Here is a 15089-nt window from a genome sequence, read left to right on the forward strand (position 1 = left end):
AGGAACAAAAAAACTACTGAAACTCTACACTGGTGACCAAGTAAGGCTAAAAGACAAAACAAACTTGTGGACTCAGAAAGGAACTGTCCTTAGTAACATTTCAAGGCTTTTCAGCCAAGATCATACACCATTCAGACAGATGAAGGTGCTGTTCTGCGAAGAAATCGTCGAGATCTTCGAATGGAACCAGCCACAGTAGATGGAAAGACGAATACTTTTGAACAATCTGAATGCACATCTGAGAAGACATTGTCTGAGGCAACAACTCAGATTCAAGGACAATCAATTAGGAGATGGCCAAGAAATGTGAATCCTCCTAAGAGACTCATTAAGCAAATTTGAAGACTCCTGTTATAGAATGAAATAGTGCTATCTTATTTGCTCTTCAGGTTTTAGTGTATGTAAATGTCAACACAAAACAAGTTTAAAAAAATGTTAACAATGTTGATAAAGATGAAAATGTAAGTTTTTGGTGTTAAAGTTAAAATTGCTGAGTAATAAAAGAAAACATGTTAGTTAAAAGTAAGCTACTTTTGTTTTAAGAAAGGGAGATGTAAAGATAGTGACCATGGTTGCAATGCAACTAGCAATGCCTCATTGTTTGATTAAACTTGGCTGCCAGCAGTATGCTGTATCTGTAATGGAGATCTGCAGCCTCATGGCCTGCCTCGAGTGCTGTTTACAACAACTTTAAAATAAAGAACCTTTTCCTTTATCCATGTGTTGTCTAAGAACTCACGAATACAAGATGAAACAGTGATGAGGGCATCCGGTGTGGGCTGTGACAGCCTTATTGGGTGCTTCTACCTTTGGGGTTCCTCTCTGCTGCTCAAAATGTGGCAGAGCAATGGCAGACTTCCCTTCCAATAATCCCCCCACACAGCTGGAACTGTTCAGGGAAGACATCCATTACTCTTCCACAAAGTTATGACGGATAGCGCTGCGGCACCAGTTCCCCCCCACCACCTCCATCGGCTCCAGAGGGCGCTATGAGGCACCTCTCATTTATGAATGGGACGCTGTCTGAAAGGTAAGTTTTAGATCCGCTCTTGTAGCCGGCCTCCAGGCGGAGGCCTGACATGAAATGGCCTAATTTTTATTTTGGTGGGGGGGTGGGGGAAGAAAGAAATTATAACGCAGAAGTGAAACATTATCATTGCCAAGTATTAACATTTTTAAATCATCTATTCAAATGGATACCTGTAAGCACTGGTTTGCAGTCTTGGCATTATGACAATGCCAGATGTTTGTATCTGACACAGTCCTATTGTTGACCATTTAAAAACTATCCAACTGTAATAAAAGTGATGGGGTCACTGTGACCAAACTTGGTGGCTACTTCAGATCTGTTTCTTTAAAAATAATCATTTGAGCATACACCTGATTTCCAGATGAGTAAAGATATTTGATATCCAGCAGGCACTCTGCCTCTGTACATCTGCCGGAATCACTTTTATCGTGGCAGACTTGCTGTAATCTTATGTTAGTAAATCCAGACCCAAAGTAGAGATCTCAAGTAAATCTGAACCATTGTTTCAAGTATGGAGCAAGATTTTTGTCTCTTCTTCCTGAATGATAGAAATGTGGTGGAGTTGACCCATTGAGCTGCTGAGTACCAGTTGTGCAGTACTTGGCTGAGTAGGTATCAAAATCACAGAATTATTTGTTCACTGAATAATCATATGAATAATTATAGTTCAGTATTTGCCAACAGCTGCAGAGCAAGTATTTTCAAAACAGAAAGATGAGGGGAGAATGAGGTCTCTGAACCAATTGCCAGTGCCAAACAATTCTTGTTTTATATCCACTCTCAAATCTTACTGCTCTTCTGTTGACAATTTAAAGATACAACACAAATTAAATCTAACAAAACGAGCTTGAAAATCCAAAACAGTAATCCAAGTACTTTCTCCAAGATGCTTTGGTTTTTCTTTTGCTCTGTTATCCAAGTAATGGTTCCAGCTGCAGACTTTTAATACTGGAAATGGCAGCTCAGTTTCAAGCATGAACTTGCAGATCTAAGCCTTGAATTCTTTTCGCTAACTTTTCCAGTCATGAAGCAGGTGGGTTGGGCATCCTTCTGTGTAGTAAGTTGTTTTAAAATGAAAGTTAACGTGCTTGAGGGGACAGTGGGTTGATGCACTTGGTGTGATTCTCTTGATAGTCGGTCCAAACAGTTGGAGCATGGTCTGCAGCTTCCATCAATTGCTTGGGCTGACTTCCATACTTCCAAGTGTCTTGACTTGCAGAAGTATCTGAGCTGGCATAACAAGTCCCCAACCTTCCATTCAGCAGTGGGATCTGTGTAGTGGAAGCTGGGGATGTAGATGACTTTAGCCCCTTTCACACTGGCACTTTAACCCAGTAATTAACTGCCGATCTACTGGTTAATATGCCTGTGTGAATGCTTGCAAACTGGCATGCAGGGGTCAAATTGCCTTGGGATGAACCACCTAGGGGACTAGTATCATCGCCAATTTGTTTTGAATCTGCGTACTGGTTCGCCTAGTGTGATTTTGTTTGGGGAGGGTGGGGCGGTGGTATGCAGGATGTCACTGCTGGGGGATAGGCATCCCTTTGCTCTGTGATGCCAGTTGGTAAATGTGAAAGGGTGCAGAGAACTAGTTAGCATTGATCCAATGTGAACGGCTCTACTGATATTTTAAAAAGGTTCGTTTAGTGCCTTGAGGTGGGTTTACTGATCATTGACCCAAGTGTGTATAAATCAAAGCTTTTTCTGTAAGCAAGAAATTTGTTTTCTCATTTGATCTGATTCAACTGTATGAAGTCTTGTGTGTCTGACTTTCCTTGAGCCGACACCTACCCCATTTTACTCTGGTGGTAGGCTTCCTTCCATGTGCCAAAGCTGTCTCTAAGTTGGCCACATTCTAACTACCACTGGTAATCTTGAGCTGGGCAGCTGAGTTTCAGATTGGCTGATAATTGTGATGTTGCCTCTACTCCTTTTGCTCTTGTCCAGTTTAAAGGAGAGAACACGACTTCATTTTTAACAAAGTTGTACAGATGGGATTGATGGAAAGCCACAGTTTCCCACAGAGTGGGATGAGGTGAGAGGACTATTGGTTTGGAGCATGCTGCTGTCTTCCATAATTATGCTCTGCTGTCAAATGACTACTTGTGTGAGGTGTTTGCTGTTGGTATGTGTATGCAAGAGAAAAGAGAGTTTAGTGTAATTGATGGTGTGTGAACTTCAAGGGCACTTGGGGCTGGGTCCACACCTTGCAAACAAACAAATTTAAAATCTCCTCCCATTTCCTTCTGGGGATGTCTGAGGGTCTCACAAGCCAACCAAAAATCTACTCTTTTACCTATGTATTTTTCAGTGGGGTGGGGGAGTGGAGGGAAGAAGAAAGAGTTGGTCCTCCATTGTAGATCTCTTCCATTTGTGTTTGCTTGCCATTAAAGCTTTGCTTTCTAAGACTGTCCCATTGAATTGATGTGAGCAATTCAAAATTGAGCATTTGGGATGCTGTCTGTCATGGGTTAAACAAATTACAATCCAATCTCGCTCAGTATCATTAAATACATGTGGCAGTAGTAATGACATTTCAAAAGTTCTTCATTATACACAAAGCTTTGGTTCCTCCTTGACTGGACATCAGTAAGTTTTCTAATGCAAGTCCTTTCTTTTTGTTAAAAGCCCTGTCCTTTATCACTGGTTTCAATGATCTGCTCAGTGTTTGAGGATGATGTAAGTATTTGATGTTTTTTTTTAATATAAATGTTGGTGACTTCATGAAATAAAACTTGTTGGCTGACAAAATTTCAAAATGTTATCAATTTGAATGTAGCTTTAGGATTTACCAGTGCTTATTGTGCAGTATTAATGATCTTCACAATCCTCATCAGATCAAGTTTTTCAATGAACTTTTCCCTTGTGCGCTTCAAGATGTAAATAACATTTTTTTTTTCCCTGAGCCATTTTGGTAACTAGTTGAATTCCCATCAAGCAAAGCTTGTGTATAGTATTTGTGGTTATTTTTCTGGCAAATCCGTATCCATTCCTGGCAAAATGTAGAAATTTTACTCAAATGAGAAATGTATTCAAGCTAAATCCACTCAACCAGCAACACCTGAAATTCAATATTCGAAAATTTAAAATACAAATTTGATACAAGGAATGAAACTATTACAAAATGTTGTCCTTTCTGAACATATATTTGAGAGTTCAAATCTCTGGGCAAAGGAAGTCTAAACATAAAGACCTTTGTGTTGCCCCATGGGGCATATTGTAATCTTTTTCTTGATTTTTTTTAGAAAAAAGTCTCGGACTTTATCGATTTTTATTTTTAAATAAAATTTGGGAATCAGAAATCCAGGAGGAATACTGAAGTGATGCTGAGAAATTATGTGATGCTCTATAGATATAGTCTTCCTGAGTGTGTATAATTTCTTGTTAACTGATTGTAAACATTAATGTTGAATAACTTTTAAATGTATGTAAATGGGCAGAATTCTGAAACATAGGATCTCTAATGACTTAAAGAAAGCAACTGACTGTTTGATGCAGATGTTGCAGCTGATACAAATTTGAACATGCCAGGAGCTCTCTGTATTTGATCCAAAACTCCAGTAAGTTATGAATGTTACCAGAAGTATCAGGACTTGATTAAAGCTTTAGGCTCTCCCAGCTGTACAGGAGTACAGAGATCCTGCTACAGCTGTACATGGCCTTGATGAAACCACATCTGGAGTACTCCGTACAGTTTTGGTCTCCTTATCTGAGGAAGGACTTCCTCACCATGGAGGGGGTACAGAGAATATTCACTAGACTGATACCAGGGATGGAAGAACTTGCATATGATGAAAGGTGGGATAGACTAGGCTTGTATTCTCTGGAATTTACAAGATTGAGGGGGGATTTTATAGAAACATAAAATTCTTAAGGGTTTAGACAGACTAGATGCAGGTAGGTTGTTTCCAATGCTGGGAAAAACCAGAACCAGGGGTCACAGTTTAAGGATAAGGAGGAAGTTTTTTGAAGGACTGAGATGAGGAAATATTTCTTTTCACAGAGGGTGGTAGATCAGTAGAATTCTTTGCCACAGGAAGTAGTTGAGGCCGGTTCCTTGTCATTCCTTGTCATTCCATGTCATAGGTTAGATTTAGTCCTTGTGGCTAAAGGGATCAAGGGGTATGGGGAGAAAGCAGGAAAGCAGAGAAAGCAGGAACTGGGTGCTTCAATATGATCATATTGAATGGTGGTGTAGGCTTGAAGGGCCAAATGGCCTACTCCTGCATCTATTTTTCCACGTTTCCCTTATCTAGCCCATTCCAAAGTGGCAACTTCTAATTTTTTTTAAAATTTGGACATACAGCATAGTAACAGGCCATTTCTGCCCACGAGTCAGTGCCGCCTAATTTACACCCAATTAACCTACACCCCCAGTACGTTTCAAATGGTGGAAAGAACTGGAGCTCCCGGGAAAACCCATGTAGCAATGGGGAGAATGCACAAGCTCCTTGCAAACGGCGTGGGATTCAAACCCTGGTCCCGATCGCTGGCACTGTAAAGTCATTGCACTAACTGCTACACCAACCATGTCACCCTACTTGTTACAAATGCTTACATGATGTTGCAAGGTTGTGGCATTATCTGCAGCCAGTTGAGCATATGGCATATTGCTGAGCTGGAAAGGTTCCTGTATATCTGGAGTACATTAAATCTCCGTAAACACTATTTAAGTAGTGCACTTCCTTTAATCCATACTCTGTCCAACAGCATACAGCTAGTTTAATTTATTAGTCATGAATGTGATTCTCCTAGCTGCACAACTATGCAAGTAATCTTATTAATTTCAGACAGCCTTGCAGAATCCTTCCAGAGTTCAAGTTGCCACTTCTCACATCCAGCTACACCATCAGTAATAGTGTGGCTGTGGGTTGGAGGAGGTTTCTCCTGAATTTCACACTCCAGCCCAGAGCCACTTCAAGTTGGATGAGAGCAAGTGTCCCTCTATGAGTGTCTGTATGGAAATATATATTGCAGAACATCTTCATTAAAATCGATCCACAAATTTGAGGTTGAAATATTGGCTGGTTGTACAAAAACCACAAAACAACTCCTGATTGTCTTTGTAACCTGCTTTCAAGATAATTATGAACAGTTCAGATGTGGCGCACACTTTTCGGGCTATGCACAATTGAATCTACATATCAAGACACCAAATCTAAACTCTCAAACCCTGGAAAAGACAACGGTTGTGCTTTCCACCTTTTGTAGGGGTTTGATTGTCTGCTCATCAAATTAAAATACTTTACAATTTATTCTGTCAATTAATGATGGAGTTCAATGTTGTTTTAATTTAGGTGATTGGTTAGCACAACATTTATTACAGCGCCAGTCACCCGGGTACAAATCCAGCGCTGTCTTTAAGGAGTTTGTAAGTTCTCCCCATGCCGGCATGAGTTTCCTCTGAATGCTCCAGTTTCCTCACACCCTTCAAAAATGTACGGGGACTGAAGGTTAATATTTGGTGGTGGGGGGGATGTGGGGAGGTTACGGCCTTATGGGCTAGAAGGGCCTGTCACTGTGGCGTATGCCAAAATAAAGTATAGTACATGATCAAACTTGTATGAATGATTTAAAATTTATTTGCATTTTAACCACTGTGGCGACAGATTGACGTGATTCTTGATAGCTTTTTGATTGCCACTTCAATTTAACCTGAACATGGGCAAGTCTGGGAAAATAAGGAAAGGTTTTTGAGAGCAATTTATAGAAAAAAATTCAACTAAAAATTATTTTATTCATTAACTCTTCTCAGTAACACCTTTTTTTTTTACCCATTCATGGCATAAATAGCAGTGAGAATGTTGCTGCAATAATTTGAATGCGTCGGATCTATTTACTATTCTGGCATGATACCATCAGCAGAGAGAGGGAGAGTTCTGTAAAATTCAAGTGATTTGTTTCAGCCATTCTTATCAAATAATTGCTATCTGCTTCTGAAATGTAGAGGCAGGATAGGCCCTGATGGATAAAGATGTCCTAGGGAGACTGCAGAACATCACTCAAAGTGAAAGTAAGTTTGAATTTCATTTGAAAGCAACGGGCCCTTGCATCTCAAACATTATGCATGCTAAAATTTGCAATTGAATCATGTCCATGTTAATATTGGAACAATGTTGCCAATGTATATTTCAAGTTCAAATTTATTGTCAGAATGATATCACATACAACCCTAACATTCTTTTACCTGCAGGCCAGGCAGAATTTCTACTTATCAATACTGTAAACCGTACTCAACAAAAAGGCATATACAAAAGAAAAATGTAAGGAAAGTGTTCAAATCGGAAAAAAAATTCAGTAATAAATGTGAAGAGTCCTTAAATGAGTTTGAGCTTGTTGTTTAGTGTCTGGTGATGAAGGGGCAACAACTGAGCACATCCTGGGTGGTGTGAATCCTTGATGATTGCTACTGTTCTATGACAGCAGTGTTCCGGGTAGATCTTTGGGGAGAATTTGCCTGTGTCCACTATCTGTTTTGCAGGGCTTTGCGCTTGGATGTTTAGGCACTCCATACCAAGCAGTGATGGTGCTGGTCGGCACCCTTTCCATTTTACATCTGTAGATGTTTGCCAAGGTTTTCCAATGTCATATCAAACCTCCACACACTCCTGAGGAAGTAGGGGCAGTAATGTGTTTCCTTAGAGATGGTGTGTCCCATGAATTTAAATTCAGCTCTTCTTTTCAACTCCATCCCCACCCCCACCCCCCCCCCCCCCCCCCCAGCGCTTCCCCCTTATTAACACTGGATCGTATATCTCTAGCCTTCCCTTCCTAAAGTAGCATTAGAAACAAAGTAGATGACCTGGTTGCTCAGATTCAACTGAAAAGATATGACATTGTGGCCATTACTGAAACAAGGCTCAATATCCAAGGATACATAGTCTATAGGAAAGATAGGCAGGTAGGTAAATGTGAAGGGGTGGCTCTGATGGTAAGTAATAACATTAAATCAATAGAAAGAAGGGACATAAGGTCAAAAGTTGTAGAAACATTATGGGTTGAATTAAGAAATGTCAAGGGTAAAAAGACCATATTAGCAGTTATATAAAGGCCACCAAAGGCAGCTGGGACATGGACCATGAATTACAGCTGGAAATACAAAGGGCATGACATAAGGACAATATCAAAATAATTATAGGGATTTTAACATGATAGGGGATAGGAAATTACTGGATCTCAGGAGAGAGAGTTTTTTTTAATAAAAACTAAGATGGCTGTTTTGAACAACTTCTTGAGAAGTCCACCAGGGGATCAGCAGTACTGGATTGAGATGTGCAATGAACCTGAGATCATTAGGGAGTTAAAGGTCTTAGAACCTCGAGGAAGCAGTGACCATAACATGGTTGAATTCAATTTCAAATTTGTAAAGGAAAAAATGTTAATCGGATGTATCAATTTTTCAGTGGAATAAAGGAAATTACAGTGGTATGAGAAAGGAACTGGCTCAAGTCAACTGGAAAATCAAACTAGTTGAGGAACAGAGCAGGATTGGAAGATATTTTTACACGTAAAAGCATGCAGGATAAATATATTCCAAGGAAAAGGATATTTGTCAAAGGTAAGATGGAACCAATGTGGCTAACAAAAGAGGTGAAGGCTAAGATAAAAGCAAAGGGGAGGGCATACAAGGAAGCTAGAATTAGTGGGAAATCAGACGGCTGTGAATCCTTTAGAAACATATAGAAAGAAATAAAGAAAAGTCATTAGGAAAGATGAGTTATAAAAGGAGATTAGCAAACTATTAAAAAAAAAGCTATTTAAAAAAAACATAAAGAATAAAAGAGAGATGCATGTTAACATATGACCAATAGAAAACAATGCAGGGGAAATTATAATAGGTTATAAAGAGATGGCAGAAGAACTAAATCAATATTTTATGTCCGTCTTCACTGTGGAAGATGTTAGTAATATCCCTGACAGAGGCTTCAAGGAGTAGAGTTAGATACAGTTTAGATTATAGAGAAACTGTGCTTGGCAAACTGAATGGATTAAAAATTGATAAATCTCTCTGACCAGATGAGGTGCACCCACAAGTTCTGAAAGTGGTGGCTTTAGAGATTGTGGATACTTTGGCAATGATCTTCCAGAAATCAACAGACTCCGACATGGTTCCAGGGGATTGGAAGGTTGCAAATGTGGTTCTGCTGTTTTAAGGAAGGTGGGAAACAAAAAAAAAGAAAACTATAGGCCTATTAGCCTGACATAAGTGGTTGGGAAGATATTAGAGTCAATCCTAAAATATGGGGATATGAAATACCTGGAGATGCACGACAGGATAGGTCCAAGTTAGCATTTTTTTTTAAAGTGTAGATCCTGCCTGACCAACCTATTAGTTTTTTGAAGAAATCTTAAGTAGGATAGGGGAGGCTGTGGATGTTGTATATTTGGATTTTCAAGGCTTTCAATAAGGTGCCGCATGTTAAGCTGCTTAATAAGATGAGGGCCAATGGAATTACAGGGACAATATTAGATTGGATATAAAATTGGCTGATAGGCAGGAAGCAAAGGGTTGAAATTAAGAGATCCCATTCATGATGGCTACCTATAACAAGCAATGTTCCGCAGGGGTCAGTCTTGGGGCCACTGCTGTTTAAAATTTATATCAACAATTTGGATTGTAGAATGAATGATTTTGTGGCTAAATTTGCAGATGACACTAAGGTGGCAGAGCAGGAAGTGTTGAAGAAACCGTAAAGTTGCAAAAGGATATAGACAGATTTGGAGATTGTGCAAAAATATGGCAGATGAGACACGATACTGAGAAATGTACAGTTCTACATTTTGGCAGTAGAAATAAACAGTCATAATACTATTTGGATGGGGAGGAAATTCAAACCTTGGAAGTGCTAACGAACCTGGGCATTCTCGTGCAGGGAAACCTAAAAATTAATGACCAGATGGGATTGGTAGTGATGAAAGGGAATGCTATGTTGGCATTCATTTCACGAGGAATAGTGTATAAGAGTAAAGAGGTGTTGATGAGACTCTATGGGGCACTGGTGAGACATCAATTGGAGTACTGTGTGCGGTTTTGGGCCCCCATCGTAGAAAGGATGTGATGTTGTTGGAGAGGGAGCAGAGGAGATCTACTACAATTATTCCTGGAAAGCAAGGGCGAATGAATGAGGAGCATTTGGCAGCTCCTGGATTGTGTTCATTGGAGTATGGAAGAATGAGAGGGATTCTCAGAGACATTTCAAGTTTTGACAGTGGATGTCGACATTTCCCATGGTGGGTGAATCAAAAACAAGAGGTCACATTTTTAAAATTAGAAGTTATCCATTTAAAACAGATTAGTAGGAACTTCTTTAGTCAGAGGGTCATGGATCTGTGGAACTCTTTGTTGCATACAGTGGAGGAGGCCAAATCATTGGGAGAATTTAAACAGGAAATTAATGTAAATAATTAATCAAGGTATCAAGGGATATGGGGAAAAGGCTGGAAATTGGAACTAGGTGTGAACATAGTTCAGCTTAGTGTAGATTCAAGAAACAGAAGCAGGCCACTAGGCCCAACGAGTTTGCTCCATGAATCTACACTGCTGAACTATTCTCACACCTAATTCCAATTTCCAGGCTTTTCCCCATATACCTTGATTAATTATATATCTGTACAGTATCTTCTTGCTTTTGATGACATTGAATGAGAGGCTGCTGTTAATACATCATTCAGCCAAGATCACAATCTCCCTCCTGAATGCTGACTTGTCACACTATCTTATGCAGCCCAGTACCATAGTGTCATCAGCACATTTTGTAAATGGTGGTGTACTGAGCCATGCAGTTGTAGGTGTAAAGCAAGTAGAGCAGTGGGCTAAGTATGCAGTGTTAGAGTGCTGACAGAATTTGTGAAGGCAATTTTATTAAAAATCCTCACTGGGGTCCTGAGGTGAGGAAATCCAGGACCCAATTCCATAGGGGTATTGAGGCCCAGGTCTTGGAGTTTGATGATGAGTTTTGATGGGATGAGTGTGTTGATTGCTGAGTTAGTCAGTAGAGAGCATCCTGATGAGTGTTCAGGTATTCAGGTGTTCCAGAGTTCTTTGGTGAGCGAGTGAATTGGCATCTGCTGTAAACGTGTGGCAGTGAGCAAAATGAAATAGATCCATGCCACCTGTCAGACAGGAGCTGATGTTCTTCAACAATAGCCTCCCAAAACACTTCATTGTTGGATGCAAGTGCCACTGGTCAATGGTCATTTAGGCAGATTACCGCACTCTTCGTGGGCGCTAGTGCGATTGAGGCCTGTTTAAAACAGGGGAGTATAATGCCTTGCCAGAGGGAGATACTGAAGATATTTGAATACATTGGTCAGTATTGAGCAGGGTACTCTATCTGGACCAGATGATTTCCTGGGATTTACTCCCTGAAGGCAGAATGGATAACGATAGTAGAGGAGCAGTGGAGATGTGCAGTGGTTCTTTTTTTTGTTCTGTTAGTTGATTCAGGTGTAGAAGGCCTTGAGATAATCTGGGAGTGAAGCTTTGCTGTCTCCTATTGCACTGGATTTTTGGGTAGCAGTGTGAAAGAATTAGTTTTACAAATATGCTTAATAAAGGGCTAATGGATTAGGTAAGGATACAATAGCTACTTGCAAGTTGCTGGGAACATGGTTGCTTCTTAACATCTGTCCCAAAGTGAGATGGTAGCTTATCCACAAGAATGTCAATACGTCTTGGCAAAGGGACACTCTGAGCTTCCCAGATAATTCTAGACATTACAAGGTAACGTGGAATGGTAAACACAAAATGCAGGTGTGTGAGGTTCATTTGAAACTTGAGGATCTCATGCAGACCCCTTCCCAAATTGTGTACGAATGAATGATGAACACTCCAATGCATTTAGTGCTTAGGGCTCAGGGTAGGGGGGGGGGGGGTGGCGTGGCAAGATGGCATAAGGATCAGACGTGCCTTCCAGTCCTCTCCTGACTCTATCTTATTGTTTTGTCTAGAAATGCCCGTTAAAATTCTTTAAAAGTTTAGATAACTTCAGTGCTGTTAATTTAACTTCTGATGGTACAATTGGTGAAAAAGAGCAAAAAAAAATGACAACAGATCTTCAAAAAACTACATTTTCCAAAAGTTCAAGTTTTGGAGCCTACCTATAGAAAAGGCACCGGGACTCAGCGTGAAATGGATCCTGGGAGAGAGGTACAGTGTTCGGATGCAGAGCTCTATGTTACATCGGTAGAGCCCCCTAAAGAGGGCGCCAAACAGCCTTTAGAACAAAGAGTTACTCAGGTTCGCACATGCGCAGTAGCATCTGACGGCAATGTTATGAATGAACCACTTGTAGTATCATCAGCTGAAGTATTACCAGCTGAAACACCGGCTGGGGAAAGGCATTTGTCAACTGTAGTGGTGGCGCTGCAAACTGTACCTCTTGAGATGGAAGAACCTATACAACTTGATGTACTGGGAGAACTTAATACATTATGGACTGGGGAAAACCCTGGCCAGCGTCCTCCAGTCATTGCTGGAGAGGCTGTGGCTGGGGTTTCCACACGCAGTCATACTACAAGGAAAGCAACCAGAATGAAGGAAGGAACAGAAGATCCTTTGGTTATGCAGAAGAAGCAGGAATCTGTTGAGCCAGAATCTCTTTCAATTGAAAAGATTCTTGTGAATCTTGAATCTAAATTATCTTATACAATGCAGGGATTATCCAAAATTATGACTGAACTTGGTACGAGGTTTAATACCCTGGTGAAAATACATTTTCAACAGATGGCTGAGTTTGGAGCTTTTAAGCTTGAAGTGAGAGATAAATTTAATTTGTGTGAAGAAGATATAGATGAAATATGGGATCAAGTTCTTGATGTGACCAAAATGGTTGAAGACTTACAAACTCAAAATAAAAATTTGGTGAAAAAGATTGATTATTTGGAAAACCAATCCAGACAGAACAATATAAAGATTATTGGTTTGCCGGAAGGTATGGAGGGACCAGACCCAAGAAATTTTTTTACTGAATGGATTCCGCAGGTGCTGGGTGAAGAACATTTCCCGGAAGGTATAATACTGGAACGTGCTCACAGAGCTTTGCGTAGGTCAAAGTCCAAGACCTGTTTTGGTTCGTTGCTTGAATTATTAGGACAGAGAAATAATTTTACGAGTGGCTATTAGAAATGCACAACAGAGAAAATCACCCTTGATGATTCAAAATAATCGAGTTTTCTTCTATGTGGATTTGAGTCAAGAGGTTATGTTCCAACGATGGGAATTCAACCCTGCTAAAGAGTTGTTGTGGAAGAAAGGTTATAAGGCAACCTTTAGATATCCAGCTGTTTTGAAGGTTTTTCAAGATGGTTACCAACCAAAGTTCTTTGATTCTCCAAAGGAAGCTATAGCATTTGCTCAAGAGCTGCCAATCACTCAGTTTCAAGAGAGATATAGTCCGCCGCGATCTCCAAGGAGACAAGAGATGGAAGAAAAGATCCGTGCTCCAAGAAGGAATGGTCGTAATGGTGACTCGGCAGTTGGAGCTGATTAAAAGAAGAGTTGTCCATTTTTTTCTAATGCTTTTTTTAAAAAAAAAAGGGATATTAAATAATGATGATGTTAGTTTAAGATGAAGTGAGAGTTGGGGGAGAGAACTGATAGGCACTATTTTCTGAAAGTCATCTGCTACGTGTGAGTTATCTCACACCCATTTTTTTTGGGAGTTACCGCATTGTGCGGTCTAGACGGGAGGGGTTATTTTTAACCTCCTACCTGTTTTTTTTCTTTTTTTTTGTATTATTAGATTAAAGAGTGAAGGGGTTTTTTTTTGTTTAAATAATTTTTAAAAATTATTTTTTTTTCCTTTTTTTTCTCTTTCTTTTTTTCATTTTTTTTGATCGTATTAAGAGAGGGTAAGGGGGTAAGAGTTGGGGTTTTTTTTCTAACTGTTGTAAGACATGTCAAAATTTAAATTTGCTTCTCTTAAAGTTCAGGGTTTGAATAATCCTATAAAGCATAAGAAAGTGCTTGCTTATTTAAAAAAACTTAAAGTAGATGTGGCCTTTTTACAGGAAACTCATTTGACAGATAAAGAACATTTGAAACTTAAGCGGGACTGGGTTTATTAATTCTTCACTCTTTATCGTGGGGGTGGGGAGGGTGGGGTTTAGGGGTTAAAAATAGGTTTTTTTTAGTCTTAGTTTTTAGTTGTTAGGGGGAGATGCCAAGATTGGTATTGTATTAACTATGTTACTTTGTACTTGTATTACTTTATTTTGTATTTTTTCTGCATGTGAATTACTTACTTTCTTCATATGTTAAAATTAATAAATAAAGTTTCAAAAAAAATGGGCTCAGGGTAGAGAATGAGTCACTGAACTCTTTCTTTAATCCTTACATTCTCACTACGGTTACAGAGGTTTAAGTAAAGAAGCTGTTGTATTCTTAATTGGTTCTGCTGTGTGTTCAGCTGTTCATTTTCTTACAGTGTGGGCTGACTTTAATGTTGGCATAGTTGGCAGGATCTCATTGGGCAGAAGTCGCTTCAAAACGAGTGAGGCTATTAGCATTTAGGACATTGAGGTGTGATAACTGTGCTCCTTTCAAGGTTCAAAAAATACAACCAAGCCCCACGGTACATTTCAAACAGACTTTATTCAAATAACACTAGTGGGAATGAGCAGTTGTTAGTGTTGGGTAGACAAGGTCACCTCACTGAGATTGTTTGGTCTCATTCAAGGCAAGGGGTACAGTTTATAAAGTCACTCTTTTGCATAACTATCAAACACAAATGTCCGCAGACTCTTTGTTATAGATAAAATTAGCATTATACATTTGTTCATTTCAAAAGGCAGGAAAAAGGGAGTCGCCTTGATCAGAGGTAGCAAATACATATGGGGATTCATAAGTGTTGATGGCTTTCTGGGAAAGTTCATACCAAATATACAATGATATTTGTTGTGGTCACTGGAATTAATGAGCTTATGAGCCACACAAGGGTGACCGAAACTACCTGCACAGGGAGGGGGCCAGTACCAGCTTATCTGTTGGCGTCGGTTTCTGGCAGCATCCTTTGACAGTAAAGGACTGTATCTGTCTTGTATTTGTAACAGCTTA

General features: G+C 39.7%; 1 long non-coding RNA gene across 1 annotated transcript in view; it reads left to right on the forward strand.

Moving 5' to 3' along the window:
- The first annotated feature begins 3657 nt into the window (after nucleotides 1-3657).
- LOC138753635 (uncharacterized) overlaps nucleotides 3658-15089 on the forward strand; it is a 46830-nt gene continuing 35398 nt past the window's right edge. The window contains exons 1-2 of the long non-coding RNA XR_011351317.1: nucleotides 3658-3712; nucleotides 6981-7046. This is a non-coding gene — a long non-coding RNA (uncharacterized lncRNA). The remainder of the gene's footprint in view (nucleotides 3713-6980; nucleotides 7047-15089) is intronic.

This window comes from Narcine bancroftii, chromosome 2, assembly GCF_036971445.1.
Source record: "Narcine bancroftii isolate sNarBan1 chromosome 2, sNarBan1.hap1, whole genome shotgun sequence".
NCBI classification, from domain to species: domain Eukaryota; kingdom Metazoa; phylum Chordata; class Chondrichthyes; order Torpediniformes; family Narcinidae; genus Narcine; species Narcine bancroftii.